Source organism: Thunnus maccoyii, chromosome 22 (assembly GCF_910596095.1).
Source record: "Thunnus maccoyii chromosome 22, fThuMac1.1, whole genome shotgun sequence".
In the NCBI taxonomy this organism is placed as follows: domain Eukaryota; kingdom Metazoa; phylum Chordata; class Actinopteri; order Scombriformes; family Scombridae; genus Thunnus; species Thunnus maccoyii.
This window is the reverse complement of record NC_056554.1, coordinates 19,306,641-19,334,637: the sequence shown is the minus strand read 5'-3', so window position 1 is coordinate 19,334,637 and position 27,997 is coordinate 19,306,641. Positions and strand designations below refer to the sequence as shown.

At 38.7% G+C, this 27,997-nt stretch overlaps 2 long non-coding RNA genes across 3 annotated transcripts; one reads left to right on the top strand and one right to left on the bottom strand.

Annotated features, from left to right (window-relative positions):
• Positions 1-6,194: 6,194 nt before the first annotated feature.
• Positions 6,195-10,775, bottom strand: LOC121889094. Its single transcript, XR_006093427.1, has 4 exons — positions 10,697-10,775; positions 8,681-9,525; positions 8,417-8,448; positions 6,195-8,198 (listed from the first exon to the last, which is right to left on the bottom strand). It is a non-coding gene; the product is annotated as an uncharacterized LOC121889094 (long non-coding RNA).
• Positions 10,776-12,454: 1,679 nt separating this feature from the next.
• Positions 12,455-27,517, top strand: LOC121889096. Of its 2 annotated transcripts, none has more exons than XR_006093432.1 (3): positions 12,455-12,516; positions 26,711-26,786; positions 27,099-27,517. It is a non-coding gene; the product is annotated as an uncharacterized LOC121889096 (long non-coding RNA). The 2 variants fall into 2 exon arrangements; XR_006093431.1 differs by lacking the exon at positions 12,455-12,516 and adding an exon at positions 12,820-13,551.
• The last annotated feature ends 480 nt before the right edge of the window (positions 27,518-27,997 follow it).

Below are 27,997 nucleotides of genomic sequence, written 5' to 3'. Positions count from 1 at the left end.
CTCTCTCATAAAAGGTATTTTTGCGTAAGTGAGTGAAACCTTCTCACCAGACAAGTTTCTGGTCCTAAATGCTGGTTCTTTCTTTCTCTGCTTCTTTTGTTGCGCTGAGTGACATGACATGATCTTGCAGAGCGGAACAGGTTTTCGTTGCAAGGCACATGCAGCCTCAGGGGTTCATAAAGGTCGAGTCACTTAAAAGCAACTTTTTTTTGGTAAGATCTTTGGTGTCAGAAGGTCAAACCTGGCTGTGCGCTCTCTCCAGTAAAAGCATGAGTGAGTGGTAAGTTCACAGCTTTTAGGTAGGTTTTTGTGTGTCAAAGATTAATGCCTTAATAATACCGATTAATTATGAAGCTGTAATAAAATCAATTCAGTCATCGTGTAATATGAAATAGTGCTATCAATATAATACAAACCTTCTGTGGAGTAATATATTAACCAAATTTAAAACATTAAAATTGAATTAAAATTTATTTTTAAAAATCTATATAAGACTACAGCTTCTTGACCTCCTCATCACATCCGTTTCTCTTCTTTTAGTGTTTTTTTTAGATGCATATATGACAGATAACTAGTCTTATAACCTCTGAGACACTATTTATTAGTGAGTAATGAGTGGACATACTGGATTTAAAAAAAAAAAAAAAGCACAATTTAACAAACTCTGAAGAAAACATGAATGAAGTGAATAGCAGACGAGTAGGTGGAGAGGGTTTTATATGACACACTTGGCAGAATATATGTCAAGAATTTTATTATCTAGGCCTATTAGTTGAGAAAATAAACAGTGCTTGCAATAAAAACCTATTTAATCACACACACACACACACACACACACACACACACACACACACACACACACACACACACACACACACAAGCACACACAGAGATATGAAACCCTGATGGATGGATGGAGATGGGAGGTGGAAACAAAAGAGGAAATAACCTAATGGAGTCTGCGTCTGACTGCCTTGCTGGTACTTTCTTACCATTTCAACATGAAACTTCACTGACCAACACAAAAATAAGGGGCTTCTACGTCTATACACACACACATTGTTTATCTGAGTGTGTGTGTGTTTGATTGTAGTGTACGAGTCAAAAGAGGCAGTTGGGGCAGAAGAGAGTGTCAGGTATGCTAGGTGTGGCAGGTTTGTGTGTGTGTGTGTGTGTGAGAGAGAGAGAGATGTATAGGATTGTTGCTTCATCTGACTCACCCTTCCTCTTCTTCTTCTTGGAGGTATCCTCATCCTCATTGTGACTCTCTCTGTCGGCTAGAGGGCACAGATGACATTACTGTCGTTTAAACAGTTTTTAAAATATATATTTTGTTTCCTTTTTGGTATAAAAAGGAACTTATAACAATATGTTAATCAGTCCCTCCAGGGTTTTTGCAGTTTTTGAAATGCTTGATTCCTCAGCAGCTTTTCTCAAAAATTGCAGTAATTGGGAAAAATTACAAGCAAAGGAAAATGAAAACTATTTAAAAAAAACATTTTACATTTATTTTCTGAACATGAGAACTATGGGCTCAAAGTTATATAGTTCAAACAAACATTTGCTTTGCTTGTTTTAGATAATTGTGAACTGAATATTTATGTCTTTCAAATCTGACTGTCTGGGTATAATGATTATTACTTCTTCAATATAAGTTTCTTTTTGTCTCTTCTATTAAAATGTGATTTTACTTTTTTTATGTTTTTTTAAGCTCATGTAAGCTCTTCCAGATGATCATCCGCAGGTGTTTTCACTTATTTAAGACTGATTCGAGCTCTTCCCAGGTCTGTTGTTGGTTGAAATCACTCCTATATAGTTCACTATATTTACTGCTATTTGAAATTCATGTTCTGTACGGTGCCCTGAAATTGCCAAAATGCAACGAAAAAAGATGTGTATATGGCCACGCTACTTTCTGCTTACATATTTTCACTCACCTCTTAATTTAGATGCACCTGTTCGTGTGGATCTTCTGCTTTTATCATTTTTATTAGTGTACAGACTGTACTTTCCATGGAAAGAGAAAGAAAAGGCAGTTCACCAGCAACATAAACGTCAGGTTACTCATCATCAAGGCACCTAATTCCCTGAGGGATCTCAGCCATCAGCCATTTGAACAGGTGGATGATGTCACCTGTACTGGATGTGACTGCCAAGCTTCTGATCTCTCTACCTTTGTATTTGTACAACAGAGAGAGATATATAGAGAGGTAAACACACCCACATATCTTCTAAACATATTTCTTATACACCAATTACAAGCTTAGTCTGTGCCAGGCACTCAGTCATGCAATGTGCATGGTGCACAGTAAAATCAATACAATCTAAATTTATTTTGTGTGAAAAGCAGCAGTAGCAGGTAGTGCATTTCACATGTCGTGACTGCTCTGAAGAACAAGCTGACAGGAGTTTTCAACAGGAAAACTAATGTTTACAGTTTCTACTCTTCATAATTTACTCTGAATGGTCTTCACACTTGTTGTCTGTGCATCAAGTTCAGTGTCTGATACATTATATGGAAGCCCAAACAGGACATATTCTTGTCTTGTTTTTCTGTGATCATAAACTTGTTATTTAATAGTTTTGACAGCTTGTCATGTGAACATCACAAAAATCAATGTTGTTTACATGAATATAAAATAAGTTGCTATCTCAAATACAAGCACCTTATGTTGAGATCAAGAAAACAGCATTTAAAAAACTTTCTTTCACACGTCCTCTCTTAACATTTGTACCTTCTCTTTCACTGAAATTTAAAGTTTTGAAAGTTTATGAGTTTATGGCATCTGAACTCAGTTGTAGCAAGAGGAAAATGATCAAATCTTGTATGAAAATAAGGTAAAACATCAACCCTTTTTAAGAAGAAAAAGCCAAGCTAGCAGCTTTGAAAGGCACAGCGCTGCTTTGAGCTAAATTATAACGTCAGCATGCTGATGACAGTGCTAACATGCTGATGTTTAGCAGCTTTAATGATGACCATGTTCACAACATAAATTATTTAGTATATTAGCATGGTAATATTTGCTGATTAAACACAATGTACACCTAATCCTGATAGGGATGTTATTAGTTTTGCAGCTAAGCTAATGCAGTTCATAAACCAAAGTATTGGACTAATTCAAATTTTGACCTTAAATTTCATGGCAATCCATTCAGTAGTAGAGATATTCCAGTATGAACCACAGTGCTAGACTGGCCGACATGCAGACAATTATTACAACCATAAATATGCAAAAGATGATGTAATTTCACACCTTTTTGAGCTTCCGTTAGCCGTTAGCATGTGGGGTAATTATTTTTCTGGGCAAAATTGTGTATGACATTCAACTTACAATCACTCAGATTCAATCTTGAGACATTAACAGTAGTAAACAGCTGTTTTGGCAGCTTATGTACATGTTTTTTTTTTTTTTTTGATAACAGCTAAATACATAGTAATGTTAACTATTTGTTACAAAGGGCAAATAATAAAAGTAGTTTTTACTAAACTAGTCTGAAGTTTCCCAACAGTGCTGATGTGCTGATACACCCACCCCTGCTATTTTCAGTGCTATACTGTTTACCATTATGACTCACACAAAATTTGGCAGCAGGTGTAGTGAGCTGACAGGCTCTGTTAGCAGACAGTTGCCCTTGAGCGAGATAACAACGCCCGACCAACTCAAATTTCATGTGAACATTTAAAGTACTACTGGAAAATGACAGCCAGCAATGGGAGGATGAGGGCTGTTGTGAAACACGTATGCATATATGAATGAGGAATGAAACCCCACAGGAATTTGTTAAGGAATGTAGATGGAGCAACTTTCACATGACGTAACATTTAGAGCTTGATTTTTGTTTAGATGTTAAGGTCAATTGTGCATTAATGCACGACACACCCTTTGTTCTGAGACACAGACTTTTGCACGCACATAGAGCTCCCCGTTTTATGTAAGTTTGCTTGTCAGTTTCACGTTATGATACGCTTGCTAACAAGAAGACATCTAAATGCAGCAAATGGACATTTGTTTTCTGATTATGGCAATAATACCCGCAAGGCAGAGTGAAGATTAGTGTCTGATTCTTCCCAGAATTTGTCTTCCAAAATATGAACTCCCTTTAAAGATATCTGAAGGCAGCAGGTACATGTTTCATCTACACTCTTATTAAACTGAAACAGGTTGTCAAAAATGTGGGTCTGCAAGCTGGATCCACTTATTAAATCCTACATAAGTGTCAGGGTGTTTTGCACTCTTGTGCACATCAAACTGGTTAGCTGTGATTTATTGCTCTACATAGTTTCGTAATTTAACTATGTGATAACAGGTTTATTATCTGGTTATCTCGAGACAACAAAGCTCGTTTTCTCAGAGATAACAAAGTAATTAAGTTGTGATTTTAAGATAAAAAAAATAATTGCAAGCACGGCTGTTCTCTCGGCTTCAGCAGGTTACTGCATAAATCTGCTTTCTTTTGTAAGCATCTGGAAAAAGTAGCACCAGGGGCACCACTTTTTTCATTACAGTAGCCATAAAAATGGTTTATACCACTGTGAAGTGCATGTAGGAAAAAATAAAGGTGTGCATAATGTAAATAAGATTAATGATGACTGAATTCCATTTAGCTGGTTTCAGGGTTCTGGTATTGTGCATGGTGGCTCGCTGTCACGCTGTGTTTACATGCACTTTCTGTAATGAGGGTAGAGGATGAGGAAGACCTTGTCTCCCCAGCTACTTTACTCTTGATTTCCTGGCAATGTATTCAGGCAAACAAGGTTTCTAATCTGCTTTTTACAAGTTCAAATGTGCACGACAAAAAACTTAAGTCAGGGAAAGTCACAGTAAAGTGCCTGGATTAAAGGAGAGATCCTGTATTTAAAATAAAGTGCAAATTAAACTCAAATTCACAAGAAGTTGCCTGTAGAAATAAGTGAGTTTCCACCACTGGACATTTGACTGTTTGATTCATTCAGACACATTCACAAAGCTCGCCGCCCATTCTGTGTGTGTCTGTTTGTTCTCTCACTGTGCAGTCATCACAAAAACACAGTTAAAATGAACAAGCCATGCTTCCACTATCATGGCTTATTGGGACGAAGCCATTAAGGTCGTCAGTAACACCTGTGCTTTTCCTACAGTGACAAGTCAAAACGTCTGCTGTGAAAAAGGCTTGTCAAGTTTAATCCAGAGCTGCGTTTCATTAGTTGTCTCATTGCTCCTCGTTAACTTCCCCTCAGAACTTGGTAAAACAACATACTGTATGTCACATGGGGGCCACTTGGAGAGCAGAGGGGAAGGTGGGCGGGAGAGGAGTGGAGGAGATGAAGACTTGTACACTTTCAGCCCAAATTATCATAAATCGACTGCCAGTTGTAGGCTTAACACTATACTGCTTTTTGCAAATCATCAGAAATACCTGAAGACTCATTTCAATGAGGCGAATAATTGCAATATGTCAGCATATGGTAATTAGCTGCATCAGTTTCTCATTTAGAAATTTCTGCTGGTGATCTGTATCACGATTATCATAACTATCATTGCTGCGGGTTTATGATATCTTGCAGCAGTTTTTCCCAAACATTTACAGACACTATTGGGAAGAAATCACACGAGCTGAACAGTACAACAATCTAAGTAATTATTAACTGCAATTAGTTACATGATATTTTTCAGTAAAATATCAAGCTATCAGTGAGATTTTCTTAAGAAACTATCTGCTAACTAGGAGAGTGAACCTATACACATGTAAGCCTACTTATACAGAGCGATTAACTGAAACTGGAAAACATTACGGATAGTGTAAAGTTTTTTGAACTGGAGTAATTGAAGTCTATATGATGGTTGCTTCAGTTTCAAATGAGAGGAAAGCAGGTCTGTGTTTGTTAGAGTTTTGTATGTATTTCTCATAATTTTGATTTGTTCGTCCAGACACCATCTGTTCGTTATGCTGTGGTGAACACTTCAGTTCCATTACTGAAAATTTATCTTGGCAACGAGGAAGATATGAAGACAGATTTCAGGCTGTCTCGTGATGCCATCAACAATTTGATGGCATTACTTGGCAAAGAAAAGACCCACAGCTGGGAGCCTCAACTGGAGATTCTGATCTTTGTGTCTTTGGCTGCCTCACAGGATATTCTGCCCTCCCGAGGTGTAACTGACTGGCTAGTTTGGCTGAAAGAGAACAGTCTTCCTTGTGAAGACAAGCTGATGTAAAGTTAAGGCAGTTTACTGACTTACTGACTGAGTAAAGCTGTAAAACTGAACATACAGAAAATGTGGGTGTTACAATCATATTGTTAAATATAATTACAACATAATGCAACAGAAATTAAAAAAAAACATAAAGCAAACTGCTATCAACAAAATATTGTCTGCACAAATCCCATGTAGCTAGAAAAACCAGTATGTGGTTGATTAGCTTAGTGCTACTTAGCTTCAGCATTTTAACAATTGGCTAATTTTAATTATAAGGCAACCATTTACACAAACTACCTAAATAACACAAAATTACAAGAAAAAAAAAGAAATGTCCATGTCCATGCTCTCTCATCTGCTGTCTAGCAAATACTGAACAAACTAAAAAAATTGTGGCGAGCTCAAAGGACTAAACTTAAACCCAAATAGCAATACACAAAACCACCACCGGGTGGCTACAATGTCCACCAACAGTGCGCAGCACATGGGGCGTCCTATAGTGTGGTGTCCTGTGCGTTTGCTGTCCCAAAAACAATCATCTTCAATGCTATTGGTCGCTGAGAAAAAAGGACACATTTCCCAAGTGAGCTGGATACAATTGGAGAACTGGAGCTTTGCTGCACTGGCTCAGAATGAGTCATTCAGAAAATGTGTGGTTGCTACTGATGGGTGCCACATCAGAATAAAGGCACCTGCAGGTCCTGCCTCTAGTGACTACGTAAACAAAAAGCTGCTTCATTACATCTGGCTCCAAGCTGTTTTTGACAGTGTAAGCCAGTTTTTGGACACTTTTACTGGCTACCGAGGATCAGTGCATGACACTAGAGTGCTCAAAAACAGTCCTCTATTCACAAATCACTTGTATCCTCCTGTGGGTTGTTTCCTTGTAGGGGATGGTGGATATCCCCGCATAGAGCAACCTATCTCCATCTTGACACCCAACAGGGAGCCACTATAATGGTCCAGAAGCACTACAGTGTCCATCATGCCAAAGCCCGCTCCATCATTGAGATGGCCTTTGGAAGGATGAAAGCAAGGAGGCTTAGCATCGTCTTCAAGGCCCTGGAGGTCAACCCTACATTTGTCCCTGCCATTATTACCCGCTGGGCTGCACTCCGCAACATCTACTCAGGAATTGGAGACATTGAAGAGCCTGTGCAGGAAGCCCCACTTGCTGTTGATGTCAGTGGTGCAGCAATGAGAAATAAGCTTTCAGGCTGCATCTCTGCACCTATCCATCAGCTGCTGGACTACGACTATTTATAAGTCACATTAAAAATAATAGTGCACAAAAATGTAAATACCACACAAATATGTAGTTCACACATTCGTTTCTGAAGATGGCTTACATGAAATTTATGTTTAAATGTTTAAATTAAAGAGGAAAAAAAATGAAAACACTCTTTATGATTCTATTTAAATTCACTGAAACTCACCAGGAATAAATATGATAAACAATAAGTAACAAAAATACATCTCTACCTGAGACAATCTTATTAAAAAAAAACAGTAGCTATAACAAAAACATTTACACATTTAACATTTACATCTTTTCAACCATTCTCTCGAAAATTCAGTTTGTGCCTCCAGGCACCCGAATCTGGCCACATCTCTCTCTCCTCCTTGTAATTTTACCTCCACTAAAGGCGTCTTGTGGTGGAGGAGATGGGGTTTCTTTCCAACTAGTGGCTGTGCTGGATGATGGCCGATACCCTCCTGTGCATGAGGCAATCAGGACTGGAGGACTAATCGATGGCTGTGACCCAATTGCCTCATGCATCAGGGAAAACCACTGCCATCAGGCTGCTGTTATCTCTCCGTGATCGGTCTCTGCTCTTGTAGGGGTGGCAGCTCAGGTTTTATTTTCCTTTTTAAAATATGACTACATTTGTTTTGTCAATATTTTGCTTACTTTTGCCAAAACAAAAGGCTTTTGGACTAATTTAAGCCAATGACCTTGTATTTCTCCCATTTCTTGGCTGCGTGTGCTCCTGTCAGCCTCCCCTGCAGTCACATCATCTGGACAATTTCCGTTTGCACAGAAAGACAATTCACGTCATGTTATGCCTGCCAACTGCACATTATGAATATTGTATATTACAGATGAAATTAGCAGCATAATAATCAAGACATGTAAGATAAGATGCAATACAGTGATATAAGTGAGAACTCACTCCAAGGCCAGTTTGGAAACATTGCGCTTCCCTGTAAAAAAAAGCCTGAGTGCTATTTCTCACCCTTATAAGGAGTTCTGTCTCCTCCTCAGACCCTTAAACAAAATGAAAACAATCATAGCTATTTAAATGTTTCATCAAGCTACACAACATCAACACAGGCATAGCAAATGAGTCGATGCAAATGTAAAGTTTGTGGATAATGTCAGATAAATAGGCCACATAGAGCTATAAAAGTTGAGTTGAATATATGAAAATATGTCCGTGTACTTACACTTTTTCCTCCAATGACATATTGTGGTTTTAAGTTTTAATTAAAAAACTTACCTTGCTCAATTTATTAATCTTCTCCTTCTTTGGCTGTAAGCAAAAGGAGTTTGACGTACGTAACCATCACCTAACCATGGATGTATTTTCTTGCACTTAATGCATAACGGCAGTGCATTATGGGTGACATAAACCTCTGGTGTGACCGTTGTTGTTGACTCACTCATGATCTTGATCTCACCAAGTTCACTCTAGTTTTTCAGACAAATTGAACAACACCTATAATGGCGGCGGGGATTCCCCCCTGAGGGAAAGTGCAGAGAGGAAGTCAACCATCATAAACCACTATTGAAGCACAGCTCAAGTGTAGTGAAAGGTGAAGGTTGAAACATACTTTATGTCATCACACACCTTTCTCAAGCCAAGATTTAAGACTCTAGTTGACGTTGAAAAGATTTAATTTTGACAAGTCTGACAAGCCCGTCCATCAAATGAGTGTCTTTGTATGGCTTGTTTCCTATATTGTGGAGTGTAAAGTCAGTGTCAATGCAAAAAGGAAGGAGAAAAGAGGATAAAAAATGGTTGTAGGGAACCAAGGAAGACTGACTGACAAGTAGATAGACAAAGACAGGTATGGTAAAGACAAAGCAAAGAGGTGAAGTTAAGGAGATGTAAATTTAAGAGAGGAATGGATTGACAGGTGGACGCTACGATGGGAGATGAGAGGTTGATGGTGGTTATACTGATTAACTGATGCAATCACATGAAACCGCTTCATCCCTTTCAATCAGATGGACGGGAACAGAGGGAGAATATTGATTGGAGGTGAGTATTGAGTAGGGCAGGTCTCCTCTGTATATGTCCTTCTTTCTTCTTAGCGTCGTGTTATTTCTGTCATGTCGTTTCTGTAAAAGCCAGTAAAAAAAAATCACGTACATCCACTCACAGACTTGGAGTGTCATAATAAACGTAGCTGGATGTTGATTGGTGACGCATGTATTTTCCCTTGATGAAATGGGACGAGTCATCCCAGTTTTGTAGCCAGATTTGACTAAAGAATCCTGATCGCCAAGCTGTCACGCTGTTTATGATTATGTTCCCACACTGATGTGGAAAAGCAGGTTTGCAAATGAATGTTCACAGTGGAAGAGTGGTCTGACAAACTAGTTAATCCGGTGACACACCTGCCAAAGTTTTTAAAAAATCAGCTGGTGGACTTTTTTTCTTTAAATCTTGTTTACAACCTTTAATTACAAAAGCTTTCAGTGTTTTGCTTTCTCATGAAAGCACTCCTTAAACCAAGAATGCCACACCTTTATTATTGTTGTAAAGTCTGAGAGTCTACTCTAATATTTTATTATATAAAGTATACAGTATGTTAATTCAATCATTGCAGAAGCAGTGCATTATATAAAATGGGAATGCAGATCCAGGCACAATATTCTTAAAGGTTCTGACAAAAAAAACTCTAAAGTGACAATAATCCAGACTCAACTTTATGTTATTATTCACTGCCAACAATTCTACAAAGCTCAGCATACATTTTTAGATACTGTGTATTTCCTGTTTTTGAGGTAGCCATTGGGTTCCAGCCAGTGATTTCAGCCAATAAACCAATAAAATGTTATCTTCTTAATTATCCAAATGATGTATTTTGCGCATTAAAAACATTTTCTTTAAATAACTTTTGTGCGTAGGCGGGACTTTAACACTCTACTGTCAGTATGAGAATAATTTTCGATGATCATCAGGTTACGCAGGTGCATTACAGACAAGTTTTCATAACTAATCCTACCAAAAGCTTAAATTACACTGAGGACAAAAGCACAACAGAAACTGGTGTCACCTGTAATTCAAAACAAAAAGTGAGTATGTGGCTCTTTTTTTTTCCATTGAGGGATTACAAATGAATGTTACAGCAACAAAGATCTCAAGTCGAGCGTCTTAATTTTCTACTGTAGCTCCTTTTGTGTTCCACAATTCCGTAAAACCTTTTGGCAAATGATTCACCATCCTACCGTCATCACAGCCAAGTTTTTAAACACATAAATTTCCTCGTTCTTGAATACTCTGTACCTTCGGCAGACATCAGTCTCCGGTGCTGATGAATCACATCCACTGCCAATTTCCATATTTCTCTCCCTCTTCATTCACTCAGAACAGCATCATCCTGGCTAATGTTTCAAATGCAAATGCCGTCTGTGCTGTTGTGTAAATGAAATGAAATTATAAATGAGTTCCACAGTGACAACTCGATTTGAGCTATATACTGTGAAACTTTAGTGAATCTTTAGTGGATGTGGCCATCACAGATACAATACTGAACAGGTAACAAACCATACTGTCATGCAAGGTGACAGCTACCCAGGTGTGATAAAAATCATTTTTGACAAATATTTGGGAAAAAAAAAACTCTCAGTGGGACTAAATAATAGATCAGTATCCAGAGAAAACCTCAATAAAACAACTGGGTGGCTTGTATTGGAGAGTTGAATCTGACTTCCACAAAGCTAACATCTACTTTCCCAACATTAATCACTCCTTGCCGCTTTTTACAAGCACAGAAAGGAAACCTTGCTATTAACTGCTACAAATGACTAATTCTTCACTGGGACAGTTTTGCCAACAAGAACATACACTGGACACCTGCAACAGCACTGTACATAGTGAGTATATTGTGTAAAACATTACAACCAAATTTAACATAAGCCACCTTCCCCTGTCCTCTGTTCGTCTGGCTTGGGAGACTGTTGTATGTGTGTCTGGAGCTTCATTCTTAGACTCTGCAATTTCAATAGAGATGAAATCCGGAGGGTCAGTCAGATGACCTTGAACATAGCCAGTTTACTTACCCAATCCAATGGGGAAATTGAGTGATCCATGTTCAGCCAAGTGATACAGAAACTGATCTGGCGGGGCAGAAAACTCATGTCTTCCTGTCAGTCTACTGACCAGATACAAACAGGTAAATTATCAGAAGATAACCCAAATAAAATCATAAAACTGACAGACAAAGGTAAAATAAAATGTCATCATGGTTAAACAACAAATCACATATGATGGAAATAGTCAACTTGCCAACACAAAATACTATAAACCAATACTGTCCACCATTGAACCGATATAACAAAGTTATACACAGAAAAGTACATCACTGCAAAGCAGAGAGGATACCTGAAAGGCCCAGATGACACTAAGACATGTCAATTTTATTTACTCCAGAAATCCAAAAGGAGCCTGAAATGTGGACAATTCACTCCAAAGTTCCTCCTGGCAGACCCATTAGATCAGATGTTAGCAAAGTGACTTATCACCAGACCCACACGGCTTGTAATGTGATAGACAATATTCATTTACGATAACAAAGATTGTTTTTGAGCAAAAATAAGCACACATACAATACATTAAAACAACTTGACTTTACCTCAAGCAGGCTGAAAGAAATATTTAGTAGGTTTTAGTAGAACCACTGAATTTGAGATTTTATTTCATCACAAACAGTTCAAAACAAAGTGTGAACGTTTGTTGGAAAACTTGACCAGCATAACATGGCCACTAAAATGCAACGTTCAATGTGGATTAATCATCTCCCAACAATTAACACTACAACACATAAACAAATAAATACATAAATAAATAACTAGTAAGGCCCTTGACCTCAACTTCACCAAATATCTTTTGAGAACCTCTAAAAACGGCAAAAAACATGACACTCAAACAAACATAAAACTTACAAGCAGCATCTCTTTTTGTTTAACATCTGCGGGAAATCTGTGGCGGTGTCGTCGGAATTCCGCGGGCGCAGATTCCGTGTCGGCCTGCTTATCACATATCACGGTATGTTGACCACTTTTTGGGACTCTTACCACCAGGCATCCCAGCTATTTAAAGGACAGGTATGATTTTTTGTTTCTTGGCGCCTCTGTTTACCTGTTCATAATTGACATTGACACCTTATACACCAACATCATGTATATGGGACTAAAAGTAATCAAAACCATATTTAGTAGAGATCCTGATCCTGAAGATACCAGGCAATTATAACTACAAATCTGATTGATAGGAAACGTGCGTCCTATACAAACCTTTATATGACTGAGTGGGAACAAGAGATTTCCATGTGCAAACTTGGACTCTTCATAGAGGACATCATTGGAGTATTGTCATATGATATAAAGGCCTTTAAAGACTTTATACATACAGTCGATAACCATCATGCCTCCATAAATGTCAAATATGCCATCGATGTAGAAACTTTTGAGATATTAGCGTTGCTTTTTGACATCCGCTGGGTACAGTAAACTAGTGTTTACTTTAAATCCACAGACACACACATTCATATACAAGACAAGTTATCATTCCCGACATACCTTTTAAAGGTATAGTCAAATCACAGACCTTTTGTTTCCATAGAAACACACAAAGCAATCAACATTTTCATCAGGAGCCTCAGACGTGTTGGAACCTACAATCTCTGAAATCTGTCACGCGTTTTTCTTTTCACTTAAAGGTCTCTACAAAGGTGACACACTGCAGATACTGATTATTGGATTGTTATTGGCGTGTTTAGTGCTCGTCATAATTTATACTTTGTTATATTATGTTATATTTGATTTGTGTTCATTTGGTGCATAGAATTTTCTTTCCATATGTTCTTGAATTGTGTCATGCATGTATTTTGGTTGTTTTTTCCTTCTGCCGGTCTCCGCCAGACTGGAGGCGGTGACGGGCCAATGGCGTGGCGAGTTATCTTCCACTCCAGACACGGAAGATAACCAGCCGATGAGAGCGAAGCGAGGGGGCGATTCAGACAAAAGCCACCTAATAGAAGCGTAGGGAGAAAGCAACGTCAATACAAGAATAGTCTATGCTGGTTTTCGAAGCGAGACAGCCATCTGATAAACCAGTGGGCCAAGAGTGCTACAGGCTTTGTGAGTAGTAGTAGTCTCTGTGCTGAAAGACACTTTGTCAGGAGAGCGCCTTTGCTGGGCAATGAGGTTTTCCCGTGTAAATACACAAGGTTTTCTTGTTGTTCCCCAGGCGTCCTCGACAGCCTGATGGACAGACCTCTGTTCAATTTTCTCCCCGTAGTCAAGTTGCCAGTGCTCAGCTCTTTGATGCTCTCGGTCTCCCAGCACTTACATGAAATGAATGAACGCTGGTCACTCTTGTCTCCTCTTGAAGAGAGCTCACAGTAACCCAGACACTGAATATTCTCTGGTCTACTTTTTTTTAAACAATATCACAAAAGTCAGTGACTTGATGGTACGTCTTCTTAAACAAGAACCTGAATTATGCAACACTGCAGTTCCTTCTACCTTGAAATTTATTTTTTAAATAACCTCCTCCTGTGCCTTATCAGCACTGTTGCTGCTCTAGTCATTGTAATGGAGGATGCACTGCTGCAGTTGTTGGTTCATTGATCTCAGCTTGTACATTTGTCTGGTCAATATATTAATAAGCCCTTTACTGTAGTGATAATCCCTAAGCTAAAGCTACTATGAAGAGTGCAGTTTTGACTCTTGAGTTTGTGTTAGTGTGCGAATGAGTGAATGAGAGAGAGAGAGAGAGAGAGAGAGAGAGAGAGGGAGGGTGTGTGTTTTTGTGTTTCATCACTTTGCATATGATTGCTTTTTTTTTGAGCAGAAATAGGAAATTATGCATCAAGATCTGACAGTATGAATCTGCTTTGTGTGTGTGTATGTGTGTGTGAGAAAGAGAGAGCTAGAGAGACCTTGATGATTTATCCATTTTGATGCAGGCTGCACATAGAAAGCATACACCACAAATAAATATGCTGTGCTGTGCTTTGCATCCAGGGAAGGAAACACTATATATAGGCTACAGAGGCCTGTAAGTTAAGACACAGCATTGATCATATGCTCAAATGCCTCTGTTTTATATTCACTGCACCAGGGTCTCTTGTGTGGTTGTTCGAATAACATGATACGACAGTTGCATCTCCAAATAATGGAAGAAGCTTGACTTTGTTATAGTGCCTCAAAACCAAAGTGTGTGACTTTGATATGGGAGACAGCAGTTTACTTTGTTGTGTCATTTAATTTCAAATACAATTTTTAGTATATCAGAAGATCTTCACCTGCAAAGCAGCCTGTGGAGTAGCAAATGCCCTGGCTACAGTTCAATTAATAGAGCTCAAAATTGGGACTGTAAAACAATATTTTTTGAGGTGAGCAACAGTCCTTGGTAATTAGACTCTGTCGATTTAAAACATTTTCATAAGTTTAGGCCCGTATGAAGATAGGAGATAGGACAGAATCGACCAGAGTCTAGATGCTGGTGGTGATGGTGGAGTGAAGATAGCAGCAGGTTGATGTAAACAGTTGAATTTCGCTGGACATCCTAGAAGTCATGGTGGTGATGGTTAAGGTTAGTGAAAGACTGCAATGTCATGCCTCGTGCTTCAAGTAGCCTAACTCCAGAGTTGTTTCTGTATCAAACCGAGACTGATCTTTCCTTAACCTTAACCAAGCGCTGCCTTATCTTTCCCTCCTTCGTATGTGCTGTTGCAAATTAGTTGTATATAAATGTACTTCCTAGACACAGTCGCATTTTAAAAACCCACAGGAGATTTTGAAGGACTTTGTTAGGGCATTTTCAGAGCTGCGCTTTTTTTAGTTTGGTTGAATCAGACTCTGGTTTGTTTTCCACCTTTCCACCTTCCAACCGTACTGAAGTGGTCTTGATCTGGTCCCAAATGAACCCTGGAGCAGTTTGTTTGTGGTGGGAACCAACTCCTAGACATACTCTGCAAGTTGCAAGGTCTGCAAGGTGCGCTTTACATACTGGGATGCAGATGGATGAAATCAATAGTTGCTAGCAGCTAACCGGAGAGTGAACTGAGGTCTGACCTGAGCTAGTGCAATGAAGAACGTTGCATTTGGCCAGATGACCCTCTTCAGGACCTTTTTCCTGTGTTTAAGTTCTTACCCCAAATACATCTAACCAATAACTGGATTTAAAGTTGTCACGGAGTTTGTAGTGATGCATTTTAGGTCTGAAAACCCCCTTAGACTGCACTCTCCACCAGCATCATCAAAATGCAATGAGGGAATATCTTTGCAAAAATAGTCCAAAGACTTGGCGAATCTAGGATGTCATTGAGGATGTTCTGGAGCCAACGACACCTCACTAAGACACTGATTTTATTCAGGAAAAATAAAATGTGGAGGTGGAGTGAGAAGCACACAAATCGCACCCTCTGCTTTGTCAATAACAATCATAATTAAAATGAATGAATGATGGGAAAATGTCAAATCAATGTCTGTTCAAGAGACGTTCTGTTCTTGAGTAGTAAGCACGTGTAAAATGAATCAATGCAGTGTGTCTGTTAGCGTGTGTGTCGCTGCTGCAGAACACGTGCAAGAGGTATGTTGCAGCTAATATGCCCCCCCCCCCCCCCCCCCCACCCCCACCCCCCATCTCCGGAGCTGCTTCTTTATGTTTGCTCACAAAAGCTTCAGGTATTTGAAACGCCGAGAATAGAAAACAAACAAACAAAGCCGAAAAAGCCGGCGCAAGATATTTCTGGATCGATTCGTTTTGGGCCTTTTTATGGGAGAAATTCAATCAGATTAGCGGCTAACAAGCTATTTCATGCTGATTAGAAGTACAAACGGGAAACCTTGGCCTTCATGCCGGCTGTACGGGCTCGGCCTTCTGAGGAAGACGTTTACATAAACAGTGAAATAATCGACGTGTGTGTGTGTGTGGAGGAAATGGTGGTGATTTGTTTGGAGGTGTGAGATAATGAGGGCGTCTCTGTGCAACATACTGGAAGTGAGTAAATTTGCAGTTGATGAAATGTGCGTGTGAGAGAAAGGATGTGAATGTGACAAAGAGACGATATGTGTGTGTGTGTGTGTGTGTGTGTGTGACCAGAAGGTTGCGCAGCTACTTTCCATGTTTATCTTGTTTAACTGTTTCTCAGTGTTGTCAAGCAGGGATGACTCACGTAGGCACACAAAATGCCTCAGAGACCCGGACAAGTAAGTGTGTGTGTGTGTGCACTTACGTCACTTGATGCCCTGTTTCAAGTGAGCTTAAGTGTTCAGTTTAAACTTTCAGAGCACGCGAAAGGTTAAATTGAAATATTGGTTTGACGTCTTTGGACAGATTTCTCTCTCTCTCTCTCTCTCTCTGTGTGTGTCTTGAACTCTCTGCAGCACACACACACACACACACACACACTGGCAAGCATAATTTCACTCCTGTGAGCAAACCATGATGTGATAGGAGAAGCTGGTGCGATCACTACCAATTATGACTCTCTCCTTCCTTTCTTCCTCTCTCTCCGGTGAATGTCAGTGTGCTTACATTTTGGATTTAGCAGCAGGGAAGCATCTGGATGGCAGCATACCAACCAAACACGCATTGACATTCTAGTCCTTCGACGGCTAATTAATAATGTTCAATATAATCTATTTTAAGACTGTTCCGCCTGTTTGTTGGTGCAAAGAAAACTGAAACAAATTACCCAGACAGGAGTCACTGATACATGATTGTGAGGTTATGCTTCTCTCTCGCTCGCTGTCTCTTTACGCCCCTGAAGTGTGAACGCACTGTTCCCACGTTGACAATTTATGACCACTTTCAGATTTACACTCATGGGAATAAAAACTAGAAAAAGTTTTTAGCTTGCTCTTCTGTGATTGTGTGATCAAAACAGCAATTTGGCATTAGTATGGTGATGATATGATAAGTTTTATTACTTTTGAAGCCAAATAAAGTTATGTAATGTGTGAAAAGTAGGCGTAATAATCTGTATTTCAAGCCTACATCTTTTCACTTCATAAGAACATGTTGAACATGCTGTGCTGGACTGGTTTTGTCTGTGCTGTTTTATGGGAACTAATTGTCTCTGATGGTTTGTGTTATTATTTATGGACTAAAATAAAGTTCAGTTTCAATAGTTACAAATGACAGACCTAAACAGCTAACTGTGCTAGCAGCAGACGTTGTGTCTTTAGCCATATTTCTTTGCAAAAACATGACCGTTTGGATCATATGGAGTATGCAAATGAGCAGAGGAGACGTAGATTATGCTGCAGGGGTGGTATGAAACCAGATCAGTGGAAGTCTTACTTAAATCAAGGAAGACAACAACTGATGTTCTCTGTGAGATACTGTTCCTCTGAAACCTACAGGAAGTGAGTAATTTAGGATTTAGATAAGCACCCTTGTAAGATAGCTGTATAATGGATCATATCTAATCCGAAGGGCTTTGGGTGTACAAAGCAACAATTATAAAAAAAAAACACATGGTTTAGTAACATCTGTGCTTTAGCAAGTTAGGAAAAACAGCTGGAACACCCAGTGTCAAAAGCTTAGACTGTATATAAAGATAGCGAGTTGTGATGTCACCCATTGATTTGCATCGGAGCCAGCTCATGGTCGGCGCCATCTTTTCCATTTGGAGCCAAGACCTTCCAAATAAGGAGTGCAGGGTGTCGCTGGGGTGCAACAGGTAGCAGGTATCATAATCAAGTAACATTAAACTTACTGAAATATTGCAACAATATTCTGACTCAGTGCGTGTCCCTGAGCCAGTGAGTCTTCAAATCTTATTGATGAAGCAATATTTCCCAAAATGACCATCAGCAGACTTATTAGAGGGCCCAAACTTAGTGATTGAGACCATAATAACCTGTTGAAACAAATTATCGACTTAGTATTTCTAGAGAGAAGTCGACACTTTTTGAATGAGAGTCAACTGGAGCCAGCATCTAGTGGCCGTCCCTGGCGTTGCACCTTAACGTACTTCAGCAGTGGCTTCAGCATCAAGCCATTGTAGTTCCCACTTGGTCAGGAGGAACTTTTTTTTTTTTTAATCTACATATAAAACTAATGATTATATATCACTTTAGCCCCTCCCTTGCATAGCTAAAGGCACTGAGTACTACTTGTATGGATTTGATGTACTGATTCAGAAATATAATATAAAGCTTTACCACAGGATGCTTTGAGCAAAACAAACAAACAATTGTGTCCCATGCACAGTAAGACAGTCAGGGCTTCAGACAGCACAAGCTGCAGAGGAGCGTAATAATAAAATAACATGATAACATAAAGATAAGTCGACACTTTGCTACCTGACTTCTACAGTTGCTAAGTTTAGCATCCTCCTCTGCTCCAGCTGTTGTCTGGCAGTGGCAGTTTTGACCTTTCAACAGCGCAGTCGTTCCTTTATAATTCCCATCACTGTCGTCTGTTTGGGTTGACGTGCGGCCTTGTTTATTTGAGTCTGTGACATTTTTTTTTTTGATTTGACGAGAGTTGACAATACACGCGTTGCTCTGTGGGGAGGAGTCTGAGGATTTTGAGCAAACCGGATGACGTTAAATAGTCTTTCTGAACTTCTGAAATAATAAATAAATGTTAACTTCTCCTTGTAACTCTGTCACTGATGTTCACCGACTGTCTGACTTATTGCTGTCAGTGTGTGTGTGTGTGTGTGTGTGTGTGTGTGTGTGTGTGTTGAAAACCTATTGGCTCAAATCCACTTTCCAATCCATTTCTCTGCATTAATCAGGTGTTTAGTCTCTGGTGGTCCTAATCCCTTCTTTAAATAACACACATACACACACACACACACACACACACACACACACAACCTACATGTCAGAAAAATACACAAAACACACAGAGAGAGAGACGTACTCACACACTATTTGTCCCTCATTATGCAACATTATGCAAACAAAGCACACACACACAAACACACACACACACACACACACACACATACACAGAGGACTGAAACATTGAGAAACCCGTTGTGTCTTAGATCAATTCACAGAGGAACACACACCACAGATGCATCATAAAAAAATGTAGAGAAGATTTTGACATTATGCAAAACTTATTCAAACACACACACACTTTTACTTAGGTCACTTTGGGGACATTACATAGACTTACATTCATTTCCTTGAGACTCACCCTAATAATCTTTTCCTCAGTTGATGACACGGCTTTTGTCCCCAACAGACAAGTCGTCCTCTATTAACTGGTCCTTAGTCCCCGAAAGTAGGCTATATCAGAGACACACACACACACCGTCTCTGCCAGGCGGGCGGCTCGCCTGACCTCCCGAGAGCACACCACTTTATTCCAGCTGTGAGTGTGTATGTTACAGCTGTGTCGAAGCCAGCGGTGGTTTTTGACCCCTGATCTGCTTATCTCTTAATAACACACAGCTGTTATAAGCCACAGTGTGCGCTCACGAGTGTGTGCACGCGCGTGTGTGTGTGACTGTATGTAAGGCGAGGCGGGTTTATTCGTATAGACAACAAGGTAACTCAAAGTGCTTTACATAAAACATAAAAGGCATTAATGCAAAAGAAACAAGACATTACAAAATAAAAGACATTTAAAGAGTTAAATAGAAAATAAAAATGTATCGCTTTAGTAATTTTTTAATCAAAAATCCCAAATATTTGCTGATTCCAGCTTCTGAAACGTGATGATTTAATACTTTTCTTTCTTATACTTGATATTAAACTGAATGTGTTTAGGTTTTGGACGGTCGGTCATACAAAAAAAGTTATATAAAGACGTCACCTTTAACTCTTTAACAATTTTCTGATGGTTAATCGAGAAAATAATCAGCAGATTAATTGATAATGAAAATAATCGTTAGTAGCAGCCCTAAAGACAGATAAAACAGGAGAATAAAAATTACATTGCTGCTACAGTGCAGGGTGAGATATGATATAAAAAGCCCCGAATTTGAATTTATAAAAGGCAGCGGCAAACAAATTAACTGAGAGTTGCAGCAGACTTCAAGTTTTCTGGGAGTTTGTTCCAAATAAGTGGTGCATAAAAAGCCAAAGCTGCGTCTGCATGTTTAGTTTTGACTCGGGGGATAATCTGAGATGTCTGGATGGTTCATAATGTAGCAGCAGTTCAGAAACACACTTTTAGGAGGTTTGCACACACTTTTAGGAGTTTATTGGTCAGTTTCTTCCTTGTGCTTGTGTGAGAGATCTCTCCCGTGTGTGTCTTTGTGGTTTCACCGGTGGCCCGTTTCTAATTCCACAAAGAAGGAAAGACTCACAGATATAACAACACTACAACTGGTTAATCAGTCTGATTGGATGACTGAGCCCTTAGTCGATCGATAAACCTGATAAACTGTTGACTCTTCAGTATTTTAAACCCATACGGGTGTTTTCAATTACTTTGCCTGATTAAACCTTTTCTCAGGATTGTGTTTTTCGACGTTTCCTCACTCTCTTGTCTTGTTTCACCTGTAAGGATGAGACAATTTACAACTTTATCTTTAGTTATTCTCATTAATGCTGAGACACTCAGACTTGACTTGCATAAAGATAAAAAAGCCAATATTGATTACACATTAGCTGAACGACAATCCCCTAACTGAGCAGCTATGTGTGGTATAACAAATAAATATAATTACTCCTGAAACAATCAGCTGATTAATCGATTCAACGACCAAAGTGGACTCAAAATGCATTCAGTGACCACATTTTTCAAAATTAATGAACTGTTTTCTCACTCAAACTCAACCACCACCAAAACTCTGTGTATTTACACTCCACAATTGCAAGTGCTTACAAACTATTATTAAAACTGTTAAATGTACATTCAAAAATGTAACATTACACAAAATTACTGTATTGTAATCATCAACAGTTTTCATCCATTGAGAAGAAAAATGTTAATATTGGCTTAACAAATGTAAGGACTTAGGACTTTTCTTTGTTTTATACTGTAAATTACACAAGATTTTGGACTGTTTGTTGGACAAAACAAGCAATCTGAAAATGTCACTTCAGTCTCTGGAAACTTGTAAGGGGCATTTTCCTCTATTCTCTGATATTTTGTAGATTAATTGTAGATAAATTGTTAGTTGCAGACTGAACATTGGTGTATCTTTCTCTGGGTAAGCATCTTTGTCCTTATCTGTCCTTGTTCAGCTGTATCGAGCTTTTGTTTCATGTTTTTGTGCAAATGTAACCCCCCCAGTTCAACTTAAAGGACCAGTGTGTAGCATTTAGTGGCATCTAGCAGAACGGACTTGGAAGAAAAAAGTTTTAATTAGTGTATAATCCCATGAAAATAAGAATCGTTGTGTTTTCATTACCTATTCCACGGAGCCCGCCATTTTTCTATGGTAGCCCAGAACGCACACCAAACACTGTCTCTAGAGAGGGCCTTTTACATTTTTTGCGAGTTTCATGGCCACCGTAGGTTCTCCTACAACGCTTGAAAGGAAAGGAGAGGGTGAGGGGAGGGGTATACATCTGTCTGCAATCAAAAAAATGTATCAAACACCCAAACGTCAAAGGCAATTTCAAATGAAGAAAGAAAGGAATGAAATCTATTGACTAGACAATAAAGTAAAGTACGAGTATGAAATAGCCACCATCTTTTGTTTTCACTGATGAAACAAAGCAAAGAAAATGTGAATTAAGAAGGGAGTGTTGTTTGAAATGATTGTGTGATTAAAGGCTTGGCTGATATCGAGGCTCTTATTCATCAAAGCAATCAAGAACAAAGTTTTATCAAAAAAAAGTTTGAGTGAAATCAATAGCGAAAGCAGGCAGAGAGAGCGAGACTGAGCAGTGCGTCTGCAGGAAAACAATGAAAGAATTCTAATTACATCTGACGGCTGCAAACACACTGTTGTGGAGGAATTATAGCTGTGCAGTTCTGCATTTCTGGAACTTAATTGTGTTAGCAGATGTCACACTGCCAGAAAACAAATTACGCTTACAATACACAGAATTATTGGTTGTTTTCTTCTTTTTTTTTACAGCAATAATGAATCATATGGTCAAGGTTGCGTTATTATTGTGGAAAAAGACAACAAGAGAACATTTCCCTTGTTGTACTTGAAGCATACTGAGTGAATACACCTGTTACATACAGCTAAATCTATTTTGACAGATTTGCAACTGATTTATATTCTACTCTCCTTCATGATGATAATTACAATAGAAATTTCAAGGTTTCCTTGTTAATGTATGTCAGAGGTAATAAAGCTGGAAACTATTTCTTTCTCTTTTGATTCATATGGGCCAACAGTTTTTCCAATGCATGACATGTATTCTTAGTAATCAGTCTTATTAATATATGAAATAGCTTGCATGTCATTATTATATTGCAGAGGTTAGTAAGAGTGAGTAGGGTCCAGGTTGAAAAATACCCAAGTTTCCCTTTAAGATGTGTTCACAACATTTTTATTTTGAACTATGAAATGTTTCAGTTACGTTAAAGGCTAAAACTTCATTATTAATTCATCTGTAGATACTTTTTTTTAAATGATTGCTCGGTTGTTCAATCAGAGAACATTTGGAAACAATAAACACAAAAGCTTTTAAAGAGAAGTTAATGGTCCTGCACACCCACACACAGATGTTTTCACTTATGCTGACTTGTTCTACATCTGCTCAGGTTGAAATTGGGCTGAGCTACGCTGGGAATTATGTCACCAAAGGTCCATGTGCTATTAGAAATAGTAAAAGTGAGAGTGATAGAAAACTAGGCTGTGTCTGAAATCATTCATTTTTACTGTATAGTGCACTTCATTCACTACAATAACGAAAAAAATGACCATCATGTGTTTTGGGGGTAAAAAAACTGCATTAGGAAGCTTAAATAGGGTTGAGATGCAGAGAACAGAGGAGCCGTTTTGTTGGAGGTAAACACCGACATTTATAACAGTAAAATTTCAGACTTTTGTTGTTTGTTGCTTGAGATGGATTTGGACTTCTGAATGCCAGCAGTATCTCATGCTTATGCATCAGCTGTGCTCTTCCCTTGTAAAGAGAAATGGTGCACATGTTAAATCTCTGTGCACAGTGTGAAAAACTTGATTTTTTTGCTATTTTCTCATTCATGCTGATTCACCCTAAAATGAAAGATTCACTGAAGTGGCTTCGATTGGAAAAGAAATACTCAAAAATTAAATTAAAAAAGCAAAACACACACACAAAAAAAGACAATCACTGTTTCTCCTTGAGGATTAGTAACATTTTTTTTTTTTTTTTTGGGCTGAGGTTTGTGTGTAATCATTGCAACAGTAGATTTGTTCAATTTCTGCACTTTGTATCAGCATGTGTGTTTATTTTTAATGACTTGTTCCTCCTGAAAACACAATTAAATCTTTTGCAAATGTTCCTCTGTGTATATAAATGCATGGCTGTTTTATTTAATCTTTTTTTGGATACACACATACACACATCCGAAAGCACAATCCCCACCAAAGTGAAAAAGCATCAAATAGTAAATTGACAGCTGGCAAATCACACACACGGCGAGTGAGTTGATGTCACAGTGAAAGGAGTGCAGAGCAAAGTGAATGGATTTGTTAGCGTGTGCACATAGCGGGATATTGGCTGTCATATTTTGATCTGGCATTCATAGAGGTCACCCATCTGTTACACAGCCATGCCAGGTGGGTGAAATGAGTGGCATGAGCATTGGGAAAGTGTGTGAATGTGTTTTTACGTAAATACTTCTCCGCGCTTTTGTGTGCGTATTTGTATGTCTGCCTCTAAATAACCTCAGTGGGGAATCTGACGCAGTAATGAGTAAACACTCATCAAATTAGTTCAGTTAATTGAAAATTTTTTTCTGCAGCACATAATAGTCTTCATTAACTGGTTTCTGGGAGGGGAACCCAGTAGAGATACACACACTTCTTTCAGTGATAATAATCTCCAAAATGTCAGCTTTTCGGGAATTTAGAAGAAAAAAACTTTTCAACTTTTAAAGAGTCTCAGCTGCCAAGTTGCTGTAGACACATGCCGTCTCTTAACATTCAAGAAAATCCCCCAAATTCCAGTTGCAAGCTTTTCATATGTCAATGACAATATTTTTGTTGTACAATACTGTCACTGTCTGCTACGACGTGACGTGATGTGGTGCCCAAAGTACTGAGACAGCATCCAAACCTGGATTTGTTTAGCTCTGATGCTAACGAAATCTTTTATCAAACCTTTTATCTCTCTTTACTCGTTTTTATGCAAAGAGCAATGGAAAATATATAGGTAGCAGGCTACTAATTTTTAGATGACTTTGTGACTATATATGACTATGATTTATGAAAGTTTAATCTGACACAGTGTACATCTGGAAAGACAAAAATATAATTTAGTCTGATCCTGGCTTTATACATGCAACGTGAAAGAACATAAAGATGAGAAACAAAACAATATATATATATATATATAAAACATCCTGTAATACAAAAAATTGGTTTCATGCTATCAAAACCACCAAGCAAGTGTGTCGACCAATGAATAAGACGCTCTGTACGTATGTACTCCTTTGAGAGAAAAATCAGAAACCACACTTAGCCTGATAGCATCCTGCTACAAAACACAAGAACCACAGACTCTGCACAACAACCCACATTAGCTTTCTTGCTAAAGTCTCTTTCTTATCTAACTTACAAACATGAACACACGTCTTGTCCTGCTTAGCTTGTTGAACGACCCACCAAACAAACATTCACTAAGGAAAAGTGCACCGTGGCGCTAACGTCAGTTAACAGGCTAGATAGCTAATTAGCTGCTCCACTGCAGCACATCAAACAGCATGTAAACATGCCTGAAAATGTTACCCTGGTGTGGTTAGGTGCTGTTAGTGACACACTGTCCGTCCATGATGCTACAGCAGTTTGTTTACTTTTGTCCTTGTTCTGTGCGGTGTAACAGCAGTAGCCTGACTTTAAAGGACCAGTGTGTAGCATTTAGCGGCATCTAGCGTAGGGCTACTGTAGAAACATGGCGGTGCAACACGGTGGGCTCCGTGGAAGAGGACCTGCTCTCTGTGTAGATATAAAGGGCTCAATCTAAGGTAACAAAAACACAACAAGTGTTAGTTTCAGGTGATTATACACTAATATAAACATACTTATGAATATTATATTCCATTTCTGCCAATAGATCCCCCTAAATCTTACACACCAATCCTTTGAAAGGTGATACTTTGTCAGTGTTGTGTTACAGCTTGTTTCTGCTGCCCCCAAGTGGCCATAAAACATTTAGCAATAGTAGCAAGTTCAGTTTTTTCACATCCAGATGTGTGTTTTCACTTATTTTAACAAATTAGACCCCAACAGGCGCAATTTAGCCTATCAGAGGGTGAGATAGATGTCAGTCTGTACACCCACACTGTCCATCAGATGAAATCTAATCAAGCAAATAAGTGAAAACACCCATGTAGATGGACCATGGGTGTGTAGAGTCTTTAAGTTATGTGTTAAAGAGGTGATGATCACCAAGAAACGCTGTATATAATGAGTAAATGCAGAAACAGTTGTATTTCAGCAGTAGCTTGTTAATGTTCCTGTGAAATCAGTGTTGGTGTGTCACTGAGTCCTGTTTCTATTAATGTCTTGTCTCCAGATTGCTGATTTGTGTTCACATAAATATTGATTTTGAGCTGTCATGTTCCTCCAGAGCCCAAGGGCAGTTCAGCAAATACACTAAAATTAGATGATGTAAAAGATGTTCTGCAGTCCCTCCTGTCTTGCTCTGGCTAATTATGACAGTACAAGCTGTTTTCTGACAACGCTGAAAGTTGTAACAGATATCTTTTGGGGCTGCTGTTTGTGTTCCCTACTTCAGAGTGAACAGTTAGCTCTCCACGGCCCAGGAGTGTCCCTGAACACATCACACATCTCAGATCCATAAGAAATTTAATGTTTCATTGAGAACAGAGCCCTGCAGCTTTTGCTGTACTGATTCAGTCGATATCCTTCTCCTTCAGGAGTAACAGGATACACACATGACTGAGTCTCTCCTTGGTCTGTGTTAAGAGTGTGGACAAACTCTGTGGTTGATAAGGCTTATCAGAATATTGGAAAATCAAGGGAATCCCACAAGGAGCATGCAGTCTGCCGTGCACTGCAGCATCCTGGAAATGTGTGATGTGCTGCAGAAACCACTGAACAAAAAATAACAAAAAGAAAGAGATCCTTCTACTGTTAAAGTCTCCTTTGATGTTCTCTGAACAGATTAAACTGGCCGCCATGATAGACAGGAGATTGCTTGTACAACCATAGTTTACATCTTATCTGATTTTCACCCACAGATTAGCTAAATTTTGATCACTAGATTGGCTGCATATGAGAAGATGTCTATCCTGCTAGTCAGAGAAAAGAGATACTGTAAGTACTTCATGAGACGGGGAAACGTATCATATGGCCTTTAAAGGCCCTTTACAGCTCAGCATTATGTAATTCAAAAACACATCTTCGCTCTGATGCTTTTTAGTTTGTTCTGTTTCATATTTAATTCACTTTTATTCCTTTTTTTTATCAGGGATACGTAAATGTGTAATAGTATTTTTATTTAAATTACTTGCTATGTATAATGTTCAATGGGAACCAAAGTTCTGGTGGGACTGATGGTACCTACTGTAGTTCAGACAGCTGAGATTTTACTTTCACCTTAAACACCAGCTTTCTACTTCTCATCAGCTCTCCATCAGGGGATTGGTTCCCCGCGACCTCTCTCAGTTTCGGGAAGAGGAAAGACGGACATGAAGTGAGACGCTGCCAGCTGACTCCAGAGAAGTTGTAAATGTGTCTTTGACAAAATAAACAAAAAGTCAAAGGGCTTTCTTGTCATTCATGTAATCACAATTACAATATAAAGAAAATTTAACGTTTTCATTAAATGTATGCAGTTTTTTATCTTAAAGCCTAACCACTTTATCTTTCTGGTACTCAATTAGTGTGAAAACCATTTAAAGAGCACTACATGGACAAACGAAAAGCAAATGTTGATGTTATTATAATAAAAAATAACTTTAATTAAGTGGAAGAACAACTGCACGTATATCTACATTAAATAATTAACATTTTCATATTATAATTCAGCTGTGGGTCAGGAGGTAGAGCGGGTCATCCACTAATCGGAAGATCGGTGGTTCGATTCCTGGCTCCTCCAGTCCACATGCCGATGTGTCCTCGGGTAAGATACTTAACCCCAAATTGCTCCTGATGGCTGTGCCATCAGTGTATGAATGTGTGTGAATGGGTGAATGTGATTTGTAGTGTAAAAGCGCTTTGAGTGGTCGGAAGACTAGAAAGGCGCTATACAAGCACAGTCCATTTACCATTTACCATAAAAGGCAAATACAGAAGGTAGAACCAAAGATATCCAAATTAAAGCAGAAATGTAACTTCTGAAGTATTTCTCAGAATCATCTCAAAACTAATCTAAAAAAAGGATCAAATGCAGAGTAATTCCAGGATTTTCTTTTTTAAATAGGAGTGGGATATAAGTATAAATATACTGCATATAAAAGTTAAAATATAAGTAAATGTAATATCATTGTTTTGGAGACAGAATCATGGCTTTTCTACTGTGATGT